Source organism: Notothenia rossii, assembly GCF_949606895.1.
Source record: "Notothenia rossii genome assembly, chromosome: 5".
Taxonomy (NCBI): domain Eukaryota; kingdom Metazoa; phylum Chordata; class Actinopteri; order Perciformes; family Nototheniidae; genus Notothenia; species Notothenia rossii.
In genome coordinates this window covers 9,905,703-9,918,070 of record NC_136903.1, presented here as the reverse complement: position 1 = coordinate 9,918,070, position 12,368 = coordinate 9,905,703, and the positions used below count along the sequence as shown (strand labels likewise).

The window sequence follows — 12,368 nt, the reverse complement described above, 5'->3', positions numbered from 1 at the left end:
TGACATAACTCGCAGAGACGGCATTTAACCCTTCCCATATTCCAACAGAAACTGAACAGGCAGATTCAAAGGATTTATTTCTTTGGAAATGTTATTCTAAATAAAATTAAATCAAGTTCTTTTGCTAAAACTAATGAAAAAAATGTAACAACAAAAAATATAAAAAATAATATTTTAAAAAAAGTTTTTTTTTTAATGTTTTCAAATATTATTTTTTAGAATATCTTAGGCCCTCACAGAGGGCTTAGAGGGCCCTGACGGCTCGCCACTGTTATTGAATCATATATTTGAATATAATCAAACAAAAAAACCGGTATTAAATGTATTTACATGATCCAAAAGCCTTATCAAGTGAATTGTGTGTATGATGTGTCCCTCACCAACCCTATTCAGTGGATTGACCGGATTAATGGCCCAGTGAGAAACTGAAGTCATTGTGAAATCACTCTATATAAATCTGCTTTACAATCTTAACAGCCAGACTCTTTAGGTTCTCAGCATAAAGTAGGTCACTGTTCCAAAAGTAAGTAGGCTAATTGAAGATGTATTCAGTAACCCTGCACCACCTCACCCTAAAAGCTTTAAACCCTGTCATTTTGTGTTGCCTTCTAATGTATTTATTTTACATCAGAATTATCTCTATAGGATTTAATAAAAGGAGCATATATACAGGCTTAGTTTATTTTGATGTGTGTGTGTAAGACACATTGAAAGTGCTTTGTGTGAGGAACCGTGCAACATGCATACGCCTGCCTACTACACCCACAAAGCCACACGGTTCAGAGCACAGGCTCCGGAAACTTTTGGTGTTTTAAAACGCTACATCCTGTGGTTTCATCATGGAACATCTGACATTCTTTTCTTTTCTTTTGGGTAACTAATATAAATGCTTTGATTAAAAGTTAACTGATTTCACTACTGGGTTACTTTACATGGTCATTCAATCAATTTTTATTTTTTATTTTAGATGTGTAAATCATAACAGACTGAAACACTATGTGCAGTAAAGATGGTGAGCACTCAGCTGGCGCTTTTGGATGAAGAGCTGTGCTCCCTTCAGGGCCCCGGCCATGTTCTGGCAGATTCTCTGGCGCTCCTCTTTGTTCAGCACCTGCGTGTAGAAGGTGGAAACCTGCAAAGAAAGTAGATAAAATCCTTGAAAACCTGATCATAACGGTTCAATTAGATTATACATTTTAGTCATTTAAATTGGGCTTTATTTTTGTCACAGCAGCATGTACTGTAAACAGGCATTAAACTACCGAAAATAACCCAAATAAATAAACCACTTTAAATATGTACATATCAACAGTAGAACAGATACAATAGAGCAGGGGCGGGTGCCCACACTTTTTTGGCTGGTGAGCTACTTTTTGAAATGACCAGCTCACCGAGGTCTACCAACCAAAAATAAAATCCCAAATTGCAAGGGTTGCTGAATAACACGTTTTATTTATACATGGGATAACTACAATAGGGCTGCAACAAACTACTAATTTGATAATCGATTAATCTATCGATTAATGAAACGATTAATCGACTATTCGGACTATTACTGTATGCCTTGCACAATTTCTCAAACGCTCTTATTTAGCCATCAACTTTTAGATTTAGCTTGAGGTTGTTTTAGGCATGTGGAAACTAACAATGAAGACAATAAAGATGAATACTTGATTCAAAAATACATATATTATTAAACTAACTTAACAAATTGTGAAAAAAATTAACATTGCTTTTTATTTAAATTAAATAAATAATATTTCACATCAAAAGAAACAACAATGTTTTAACAAATCGTATTAAATAATCTGATGACAGAAATGTAAACAGAATAGCTGAAACTTTAACAAAATAAAGAGTAACTCGATTACCTCTAATCATTAACCCATGTTTGTATAATTGAGTTAACTCTGTGTGTTGCTGCTAGAATACATAACACCTGACGTGGAAACGTTACTCGTGGATGGGGCTACAGAGCTACTAGAAAGACAGTCGAACCCGGTGCATTCCTCCGTCTTAATGTGGTGCACTTTGCTAAATGTTTAGACAAATTGCTCGTGTTACCGCCCTTACATGTTAAACTCTCTTGGCAAGGACCATTGTCCACCTCAAGACGGGTAGCTGAGGTTACCTACTGTAACCCCAGCTTCTATGAGTAAATGGCGCAGCCCTCTAAGGCTATCGCTATTGGGTAATCCCCCTGCGCACCCGTGCAGCACTGAAACACTTGTAGTCCACGCCCACCCGCAAGGTGGGCCCCACCCTCGGGCTCCCTTCCGGTATAAATAGGAAGGAGGCCCGACAATCTGCTCCCATACAAAATAACTTTTCTTCAGCTATTCGTGGAGCCAGTGGGGCCCAGCACTTAGAGGGCTGCGCCATTTACTCATAGAAGCTGGGGTTACAGTAGGTAACCTCAGTTCTATTTCGTATATGGCTTCGCCCTCTAAGGCTATCACTATTGGGTTAAGGGCGAAGCATGATGTAGTCTGCGCCCCACTGGGTCCGCCCGGTACTAGAAGCACAGACACACCCGCTCAATAACAACCCATGCCTATTGCGCCATGCGTAATGGCGCATCACCGTCCCTGGAATATAGCATAACATGAACATTCTGGTGGAGTGCGCATTGATGTTCTCCGGGGGATCCAACCCCGAGGAGACATATGCTTGCGACACAGCCTCACACAGCCAGTGTGACAGCCGTTGTGCAGATAGAGGCTGCCCTAACGAGCGCTCTCTATAGTGCACAAACAGGCGCTGAGAACGGCGCCAGGCAGCAGTGCGCGCCACATAGCAGGACAGCGTACACACAGGACAGAGGAGATGAGACGTGGCTTCTTCCCCCGACCTGTGAGGAGGGGGGAATCCGCCAGCCCGGGTGATCACTCTTGACCTAAAGAGTTGTGATGACCTTAGGCATGAAGCCGGGATAGGGCGTAAAACAGCTGAACAGCCATCTCCTTGGATCCGGAGACTTGACGGAACCACAGAGAGAGCAGACAATCACTCACCCTTCTCGATGCTATTAGAACCAAAAGTAATAGCCTACTTTGGCTGATAACAGTTTAAGGGGAACCTGATCAGGTTCAAATGGGGCTTTGCTTTAGTGCGCGTAACACCAAAGCCAAATCCCAGTGCGGCGCCAGTGCGCGTGACCCGCCAGTGTGCGTGACACAGGTCTGAGTCTCCGTACTCCTCGCATAAAACGACTGCTGCGTTCTGCGAGCCCCTCTGTTCCATTCGCCGGGAATATACATTGCTCTGATGGAGAGCAACGTGTGTGCGCGCCCAGAACAGCAGCCGCCTGGCTGCGTTCAGAAGCTGCGCAGATCGTACTCCTCCCTGGCGATTGAGGTAGGCTGCCGTGGCCTGTTGTCTGTGCAAATCAACACATGTCTGATTGTACAGCAACAGGGCGCAGTGCTGGAATACTTCCCAAACCGGAGAACAGCTCGAGCACATTTACCTCTGACGCACGGTGTCGATGCGCGGGCGAATGAACCACCTGGAGACTCCTCCTGTGGGGGAATCCCAGGGGGATCCCCACGTGACCAGCTGACGTCATGCTGTGCAGCTGTATCCCGGAGAGGGCCTGCGGGATGTGACAAGCCGGAGACGGAACTGTCAGTTCCTCCACTCGCTGCTACGAGAGCCGCGCTCTGCTGGCTGAGTTTAATTCCACTCCCAGATAATGGATATCTGAGAGGGAAGAGGACAGCTCTTCTTCAAATTCATTATGAAAACCCTGTCTCTGGGGTGGCGGGGGAGCGGAGACGTGGGACGGAGCCCCCGCAGCCGCTGAAGGGCGAGCCTGACGTCGTGGCTGCGGCTGTTGTCTCTCCGCTTGCGGCCTCTGCCGCCGCTGTTGCCGGGGGCGCTGCGGTTGCTGCGAGCGTTGGTGCCGCTGCGGACGCTGAGCAGGCTGAAGCCAGCTGACGTGCTGGCGAATGTCGTCCGCTTGTTCTGCGGCCGTCTTCATGGCTTCCACCATGGCGTGGAACTGGGGTCCGAACAGCCCGCCCGGGCTGATTGGAGCGTTCAGCAGCACCTTCCTGGGCGTGTCCGTGATGACCGCTTGCTGCAGCCAGAGGTGGCGCTGGATCTGCGTCACCCACGCTGTAATCCTGGCCTGAGAGACAGCTACGGCCGTGCACAGAGTGAGTGCCGTGCTGGCTGCCTTGCTGATCTCTGCCGCCTCATCCGCGGCCAAGGTGGTGGACCGCTCCACCAGCGTCACCACCGAGTTCGAGAGCAGCGCGATGTTGTTCGCCGCCGCCGAAGCCTGGTGCACCCGGTCGGCCTGGCGGGCAACATACTGGTCTCTGGGGGCGGCCAACATGGGACGCCGTCCGGCAATCAACTTGGCCTGTTCTACGCCGAAAAACGCCGTCAGGCTCGGATCCAGAGAAGGGGTGGCTGGGAAGCCCGCATCTGTAAACCCCTCCCCCTTGGTGAGGGGAACAAATGTGGCCACCGGAGCCTTCAGGGCCCTCGGGTTTGCCGCCGACCGCTCCTGGTACCTCCTGATGGCGGGAAAACGTGGCCAGATCGGGTCACTCCTGACCGTCTGCCCCCGTGAGAAAACTCCGGCCATATCGTCCGGAGCACACCTCTCCTGAGCCAGGGGAACGGGGAGATTTTTGCAGGCAGCCGCCTTGCTAATAATCTCCGGCAGTCTCCCTAAAATGCCACCGATCGCTGGTAGCGCTGTGGCAGCGGAGAAGTTTGGAACCGTGCGTTCGGCCGGAAACCTGGCACCCTGCTCCGACTCTGTCTCCCCCGTCTGGGGGAGAGGAGGGAGGGGAGAACCGAACGGTGAACCGTGGAGGGAGGCAGGGTAAGAGTCGTCCGACTCCTACCCCGCACTCGGCTCCTGGAACACAAGGCGCTCGTCCGCGGCCTCGTAAGCCGGGAAGGGCCAATCGTCCTCCTCGGCCGCAGCAGCGAGAGCGTCCGCTCTTCGCTGTCTGTCGACCAGAGGAAGACGGGCAGAGTGAGCACATGCCGCCTGCTGGGTTAGAGCCGCGTTCGCGTGCTCAGACCCCAAGCAGGACTCGCACATGTTATGTGGGTCATAGCTCAGGATGTACCCCGAGCCACATGAGGGACAATGTCTTACACAATTGTTACTCATGTTTGCTTCTTTGATCAGTGCTTCAGTCTAACACGTTGCTGAAGAAAAGAGGGAGCAGATTGTCGGGCCTCCTTCCTATTTATACCGGAAGGAGGCCCGAGGGTGGGGCCCACCTTGCGTGGGGCGTGGACTACAAGTGTTTCAGTGCTGCGCGGGTGCGCAGGGGGATTACCCAATAGCGATAGCCTTAGAGGGCGAAGCCATATACGAAATAGAACATTTAACGACACCTTGGAGCGCTTCTCTCCGCAATCCCTGCCGTGTGTTGCTGCATATAGGAGCTGCTTGTGTGTGTAAACTGCCCCGCCCCCCTCGCACACGGGGGAGAGAGATCTCGTCTGGATCGGAAAGACCGAGAATGCACCACCGACCATAGACGGATTTGTTTTGTCTTTTTGCATGTTAGAAACGAGTTGGCGACACTAAGACTGCGAGATAATGTTTGTGTAGCAATAATACATGACCTTTCTCTTTCTCAACTCGCTGTCATATGCCTTGTGAACACTCCGATAATGCCTCTCCACGTTACCTTTCTTTGGCAGAGCGACGCTGGCTTTACAAATAAGGCAAATAACCTTTGAAAGTGACATCACAAAAAAAGATTCTCCCTCCCATTCTGGGTGGAAGTGGTATGTTTTTAGCTTTTTGCTCGGTCCCGCACTCATTTTGTTGTTAGTCTCTTGTTTGTCTCTTTAACTTAAATTTGAGTTTTCCCGGTACTTGACTGATTTTGTATCGCTTTGCATTCTGGGTTAACAGACTGGAAAGCGATAGGTCGCTTTTTCTGTCTATCAAGTAAACTCCGGAATTAAGTGGCAGGGAGGCCAAGAGGAGGGATCAAAACCTGTTTTGTCTATTTTAACGGAGCTTTTCATGAATGACTCGCGATCTACCAGCATTGCCCCGACCGCGGTCGACGTACTGGACACCTCTGCAATAGAGTATAAACACAATATAAAATGTACAAAATAACTTAAACCTCTTTGGTAGTCCAAGCTACTTCACATTATCAAATCAAAGTGTGATTGATTCAGGTTTTTATACAGACTTGCATTTGAAAAAGATTATGTAAACTGGGATCCTATGTCCACGATCCAGTGCAGGGTAAGGCTAAAAACCCGAGCCAGTTGATTTTCTATTTTTACTTGCTCCACCATTGTAACCACTGGCCCAGAAGCATTTGTCAAAAATGTGCCCCAATAATAAAGAAAATGAACACATCATACAACCAGCACAGCCCCTAGTAGACCCCCCCCCAACACACAGACACTCTTTAATATAATTTTTGTTTTTTATGCATACTTCTTGTTAAACATAGGCTGTTTTTGGCTCTTTTCTGCTGTAACAAATGTAAATTTCTTCTCTGTGGGACGAATAAAGTTATTCTGATTCTGATTCTGATTCCAACATTTGATGCAATAGTAAATTATTTACAAATTAGATAACAATTCAATGAGTTCTTCCTCATTTTCCTGCTCGGCATATTCTCTTTTTTTTCCTGGAAGCCTGCATCTATATAGTTTAAATCTTCTCCAGCAAAGACAGCGGGGGTTTCTTTTGCTGCCTTTTCACACACAACTTGTGAGAGGCGCTCTTATCATGAGGGTGAAATCCTGTGGAGCGAAGAAGATATAACTATATTATAACTAACTACTATACATTTATATAAGGCAATTGTTCATTATTCGATCATTAAAAAAATTATATCGTGAAATATTCCATCAAAATGTCACAAAGGATGCAAAGGTGGCAATACTAGGTGTGATACGGCATTGAGGGAAGAGCTAAGAAATATCTCCTAAAAATACAATTAAGTGGTTAAAGCCTGACCCCCCAACATTCAATGTTGGACTGAGAATGTCCAATCTATCAGATGGAGCAAACAACTTATGCTCTAAGGATCCAGACGGACATTTTCCGCAAAAGGTGGAGCCACGCCACAACTGTGCTGATCCAGTAAATTCGTAAATTCACACACACACACACACACACACACACACACACACACACACACACACACACACACACACACACACACACACACACACACACACACACACACACACACACACACACACACACACACACACACACACACACACACACACACACACACACACAGTTGACCACCCCCCCCTTTGCTGTTTTACTTTATTATTATTATTATTTGTATGTATTTATCTATATGTCTATTTTATTATTGATTTTTTTTTTCTTTTTCTTATGTTGGCTATTATAAAAATGTGAACATGTATGTTTAATGAAACTGAATCTGAAATTGTTAAATTAAATAAATAATAATTATTATATTGTGGTTATTGTTAAATGTAATTAAATACCCCACTGATGGGTATGACGGTGACATTTCTGCTCAGAGTATTATTGTTTTTATATTGCACTTACGGCTTGCCTGTCATTGTCAGGAGGTACAAATATAATTGCTGCGTCATTTACTATTGTTTGTTGTCTCTGCCTCTTGAAAGATGTTTTTTTTGGTGCAAAAATAATGTTTACAAGTATGTCGCAAACTTTGTCCGTCTGCTCTTTGGTAGTGGGCAGGAAGTGGATAAGGTGTGTGTGCGTGTGTGTGTGTGGGTGGGGGGTTACCTTGGTTGGTGATTGGCTAATGTAGACAGGGACTGAAACACACACACACAAACGAATCTACAGACTTACTCCAAACTGCCAAATATATTAATTAACACACTCTCACTCTCATATACTCGTTGACTCTATTTTGGCCTAGTAGAACAATAAGCAGCAGACTTTTACTTTTTAATAATTTCTACTGGATCTTAGATCTGCGCATGCTCAATACGGGTCGGAGATTGACCAACCGACTCCCACTGCTCTGCTGTCTGTTAACGTTGTTAAGAGTGGTGGGGGCGGGGAACAGGGCCGTATCCACCATTGAGGTCACGAGCCAAGAAATCATGACATCATAAAGTGGCCAAAATCTGATCAGCTCTTTTTCAGACAGGTTTTAATATAATTGGATCAGGACAAAAAGTGAGAGAATCTTTTGTCCTGAAACTTTCAGAATGTCTTTACACAGAGGGGACACATGTTGATGTATAAAAGACATGAAAAAGGGGATTTTGCATAATAGGTGACCTTTAAAGATCAGCATGAGGTTGGATTTAGGAAGGCTGTTAAATAAAGAAAGTTAGCAAGGAAGTAAACAAAAATAATAATAGCAGCAAAACTCATGACTGATGGGTCTTATGGTGATATTCTAACAAAACACAGCACATGCCTATAAAAGTGACACAGTGACAGACATTATTTGTACCTGTGTGTAATTGTCTGCATCTGCACTGTTGTAGCGGGCCACATCTGGAGACACCTGGAGCTTGGACTCCACAAACTGAGGCTGGGTGTCCGGGGCACTGAAGCTGTTGGGAAAATGGATTGGAGGGCCACCTAGAGGCAAGACAGACTAAACACTGGTGAGTAAGGGTAGGGAGAGAAAATGCTGATCAAATACTGAAGTAACTGAGACAATAAAAGGGAAAGGATACTCATAGTGAGGAAGGTCTTGTAAATGGCATCTTGTAAAGTATTTTAGACATTCTCACAGCTTTGATAATTGGGTTTTTTCTAAGCATGTACAAAAGCAATTACAAGGAAGTGGGGAAAGGTGGTTCAAAGGAAAAAGTTGTAAAAAACAAAAATATGTTTAATCTACAAAAAATACAACTGGAAGCAAATTAGGAAAAATGTAAATGATAAAACACTCAAAACGGCAACATCAAAACAAAGCTTGAAAACAATCTGAAAAAGATGGAAACATTTATAGAAAGGAATTTCCCAGTGTAGGTTTTTAACATAGTTTTTTTAGCCAGTGAAATGGTTGATGTCGCAAATGAGTACACTCTCGATCCTGCTTGTTTATAATCTGGGAGTCTTGAAGTACTGAACTACTATGAAGTTACTATGCTGAATATGGGTAATGAAGGAGTACATTGCATTTTATACATTCTAAATGGCGACATCTGTTGGTTGATATTGGTATTGCATTTGGTGGTGGAGGTGCGATTGGACCCCTTCTGCTGTAGTATTGCCAAAGCTACAATGCTCTACTGATATAAGGTCATACAAACTTAAATGAATGACTCCATAGATTACACAAGATACACATTTTCACACTATCCACATCTGCTGCTACAGCAGTTAAGAATGTGTGTATAATATATCCTTGTCATGCACACAATGTACTACAATATCTGTTTTCTTATTTTTATAACTGCCTATTTTCATTCCATATTTGATTCCTTTTTATTCCATTACATTGCAAGGTAAATACTGTTATATTTTATTATATTTTTTATTATTTTTAATATGTTGTTCTTGTTCTCTACCTGTGTTTTTAATTATTGTTTTACTTTTATGTATGCACCGCGACACCAAGTCAAATTCCTAAAACTACCTGGTAATAAACCTGTTTCTGATTCATCGTATTCACAAAATAAAAAACACAAACACACACACACATAGCACTGTGAGACTCCTTCAAGTTTCTTTATTGATGAGGACGTTCACACTAAGCATGTTTTCAGATGGTCATTTACACGCATTAGTGCAGTTTCAGCTCTGCGAAGAAATGAAAAACATCCGAACGTTTGTTCTAGCAAATAACCACACTGAGAATATGCCTTGATAATAGATGTATTTAGAATTGTTTGTTTAATAGGATTTTAGGAACATCTTCTGTGTATTTTGTTGATTTGATTAAGATACAGAAGAAGTGCTTCTTTCAATTTGCATTTAAACCATTGTATAAGCATTCATTTGACTCGTTGCCTTTTTGTCAAGGTCGGGTCTTTTTGTTGATGTGAAAGAGATTTCTGGATTCCTTGACTGGAACGCTGCACTCATCTCTGCTGGTGTACTGTGGCGAATTTCAGTCTGGCGAGCTACCCATCGACCTATCAAAGAGAACTATAGTTTGAACTGATTATTGATGGTTTTGATGTTGAATGTGTTATAACTATGTGCAGGCCTATAGAAGTAATGTTTTCTTTCATTGTATTTAAGAGTCTGAAATAATATTTAAAATACATAGTCTTGGTTCCCAAATTAGAATATATAGCGTAGCTACTAAAATTAAATAAAACCATTAGTTTATATTAGATAAGGATAATTAAAACAGAAGTAATAACACTAAATTATATCAAAATAGTTATAAAATAAATAGGTAAAAATAATTAGAAACAGGATACTCTCAAATTCCATAACAAGTTAACAGAATATATATGTATATAAAATGTTTATCTGAAAGAAAGAGGGAATGGAGAATAAATATTATAGCTTTCTTTACCTCTGTCACTACCCGATCCGTCACCCTACCCGATCGGTACTGCGCATGTGCGAGGTGGTCCGCCATATTGGACAACTCCGGACGGCAACCCAAGATGGACACTTGACACAGTGGCTTTTAGCAAAGCTCAAAAATAAAATGAGAGAGAGATGAGTTATTGTTATTACAACGTGACTTCACTATTATTTAACAACTCTTTTTATTGGGTTGTTTTATTTGGGGTTAAGTACATTGTCAGAATAAGTGAGAAATGAATTTAACTTCTGTTAGACAGCCATATGCCATACATTTTTGCATACATTCACAGTACATATTTATTCAGTATGATAGCTGTCTAACATAAGTTAAATTCATTTCTCTCTCGTTTTATTTTTGAGCTATGCTAAAAGCCACTGTGTCAAGTGTCGATCTTGGGTTGCCGTCCGGAGTTGACGGACCATCTCGCACATGCGCATTACCGATCGGGCAGGGTGACGGATCGGGTAGTGACAACCTCTTCCAAATAACGTCTGCTTTGTGTCTTTTCACTTTTGTTGCACAGTATCCATTTTCTCCTGAGCGACCTAGAATTCGGATGTGCTGGTCCACACACTGAAATGTCTACACTTACATTAGAGAGGTTTGATTGAAACTGATTCGTATAAATAATTCTGTGCTCAGCATTAACTTGTGCTCCTGTTGTCTTTCACAACTGCCTTCTTCTGCTGCTTAATAAGCCCCACGGACCCGGTTCCGGGGCCGAAATCGCGCCATTTGCAGGAAACAACGTCGAAGGAACCTTAATATTTAATAAACTATGAATATTTTATATCAATATAACGGGAAAAAACTCATTTAACTGACCTTTTTCATTTTTTTTCTCCAAAAAAAACACAATGTTAACAGTGAGCCTCTGAATTAGCCCCGAGCGAAAAATGCTAACCTATTGCTGCACCGAAAATCACTCCTAGCTCCCTTATTACTTATCCTAGTTGCACATCCAACACATCGTTTATGATCGTAAAGACACAGAATCTAACGGTGCCCACCTCAACACTAAAAGATACAAACTCGTGACGTTATCAACAAAAACGTACATCAAAACATGTGGCGCTAGGTAGCCTACAACGCTAACATGGCTTACCTTGGTTTTGTCTGGTCAAAACTGGTCTTCAATGGCATTAAAACGATAACAACAATGATGTAGTTAATCCATAGGTTAATATCCAATGTGGCTGTGTCCCCTTTGAAATGTTCTGATAATCTACAAGCAATAAAACTGCAATTCCGTTTTAAAATAGTAGAGCAGGCCATTCCTACGCTCTGTAGCGAGATTGAGTGCGAGAAGACGCACGCTTTATTTTAAAACATGAGTGTGTGCGGGAGGATTTCCCTTCGATTCCATTGGCTCTAGCGGTCAGAAAGAGATGTCACATGTCAAAATCGAGCAAGGGGGGCCAGAGATAAGGAAAATCCACCCAAATGGCCCCAGAAGAGGTTCTTTTTGCTAAACCTCTCTAAAAAGTTCAAATATCACTTGTTTTGCATCAATCTTGATACAGGGTACTTATTATATGTTGTACTTTGGATTCCTAAAGCTTTTAGTCTACTAACCCATCATCCAAGGTTAGTTTTCACTATAAGTACACAATATTGTTTGGACGGACACTATCATTTACAGTTTTTTACCATGTTCAATCTGAATTTTCTTTAAAATAAAAAACATCTATATTGATTCTGACTTTTCTACATCCAACTCACAGGTTTATCATTACTTTGAGAAAAAAGATTATTAATGTAACCCTTTTAGAAGGGAAGATATGGTCATTTGTTCTGGGAATGTCATTTTCAAGCCTGAGACCTGAAAAACAGACTTGGGGCTTTAGAGGTTAAACACTGAGGTGGGGTCAGACAACACCAACACATTTTTCT

At 43.0% G+C, this 12,368-nt stretch overlaps 1 long non-coding RNA gene across 2 annotated transcripts; it reads right to left on the bottom strand.

Annotated features, from left to right (window-relative positions):
• Positions 1–298: 298 nt before the first annotated feature.
• LOC307038704 lies at positions 299–12,312 on the bottom strand. 2 transcript variants are annotated; one of them, XR_013808068.1, is made up of 4 exons: positions 11,581–12,312; positions 10,458–10,583; positions 8,430–10,078; positions 299–1,132 (listed from the first exon to the last, which is right to left on the bottom strand). It is a non-coding gene; the product is annotated as an uncharacterized lncRNA (long non-coding RNA). The 2 variants fall into 2 exon arrangements; XR_013808067.1 differs by having other exon boundaries at positions 8,430–10,583.
• Positions 12,313–12,368: the final 56 nt, after the last annotated feature.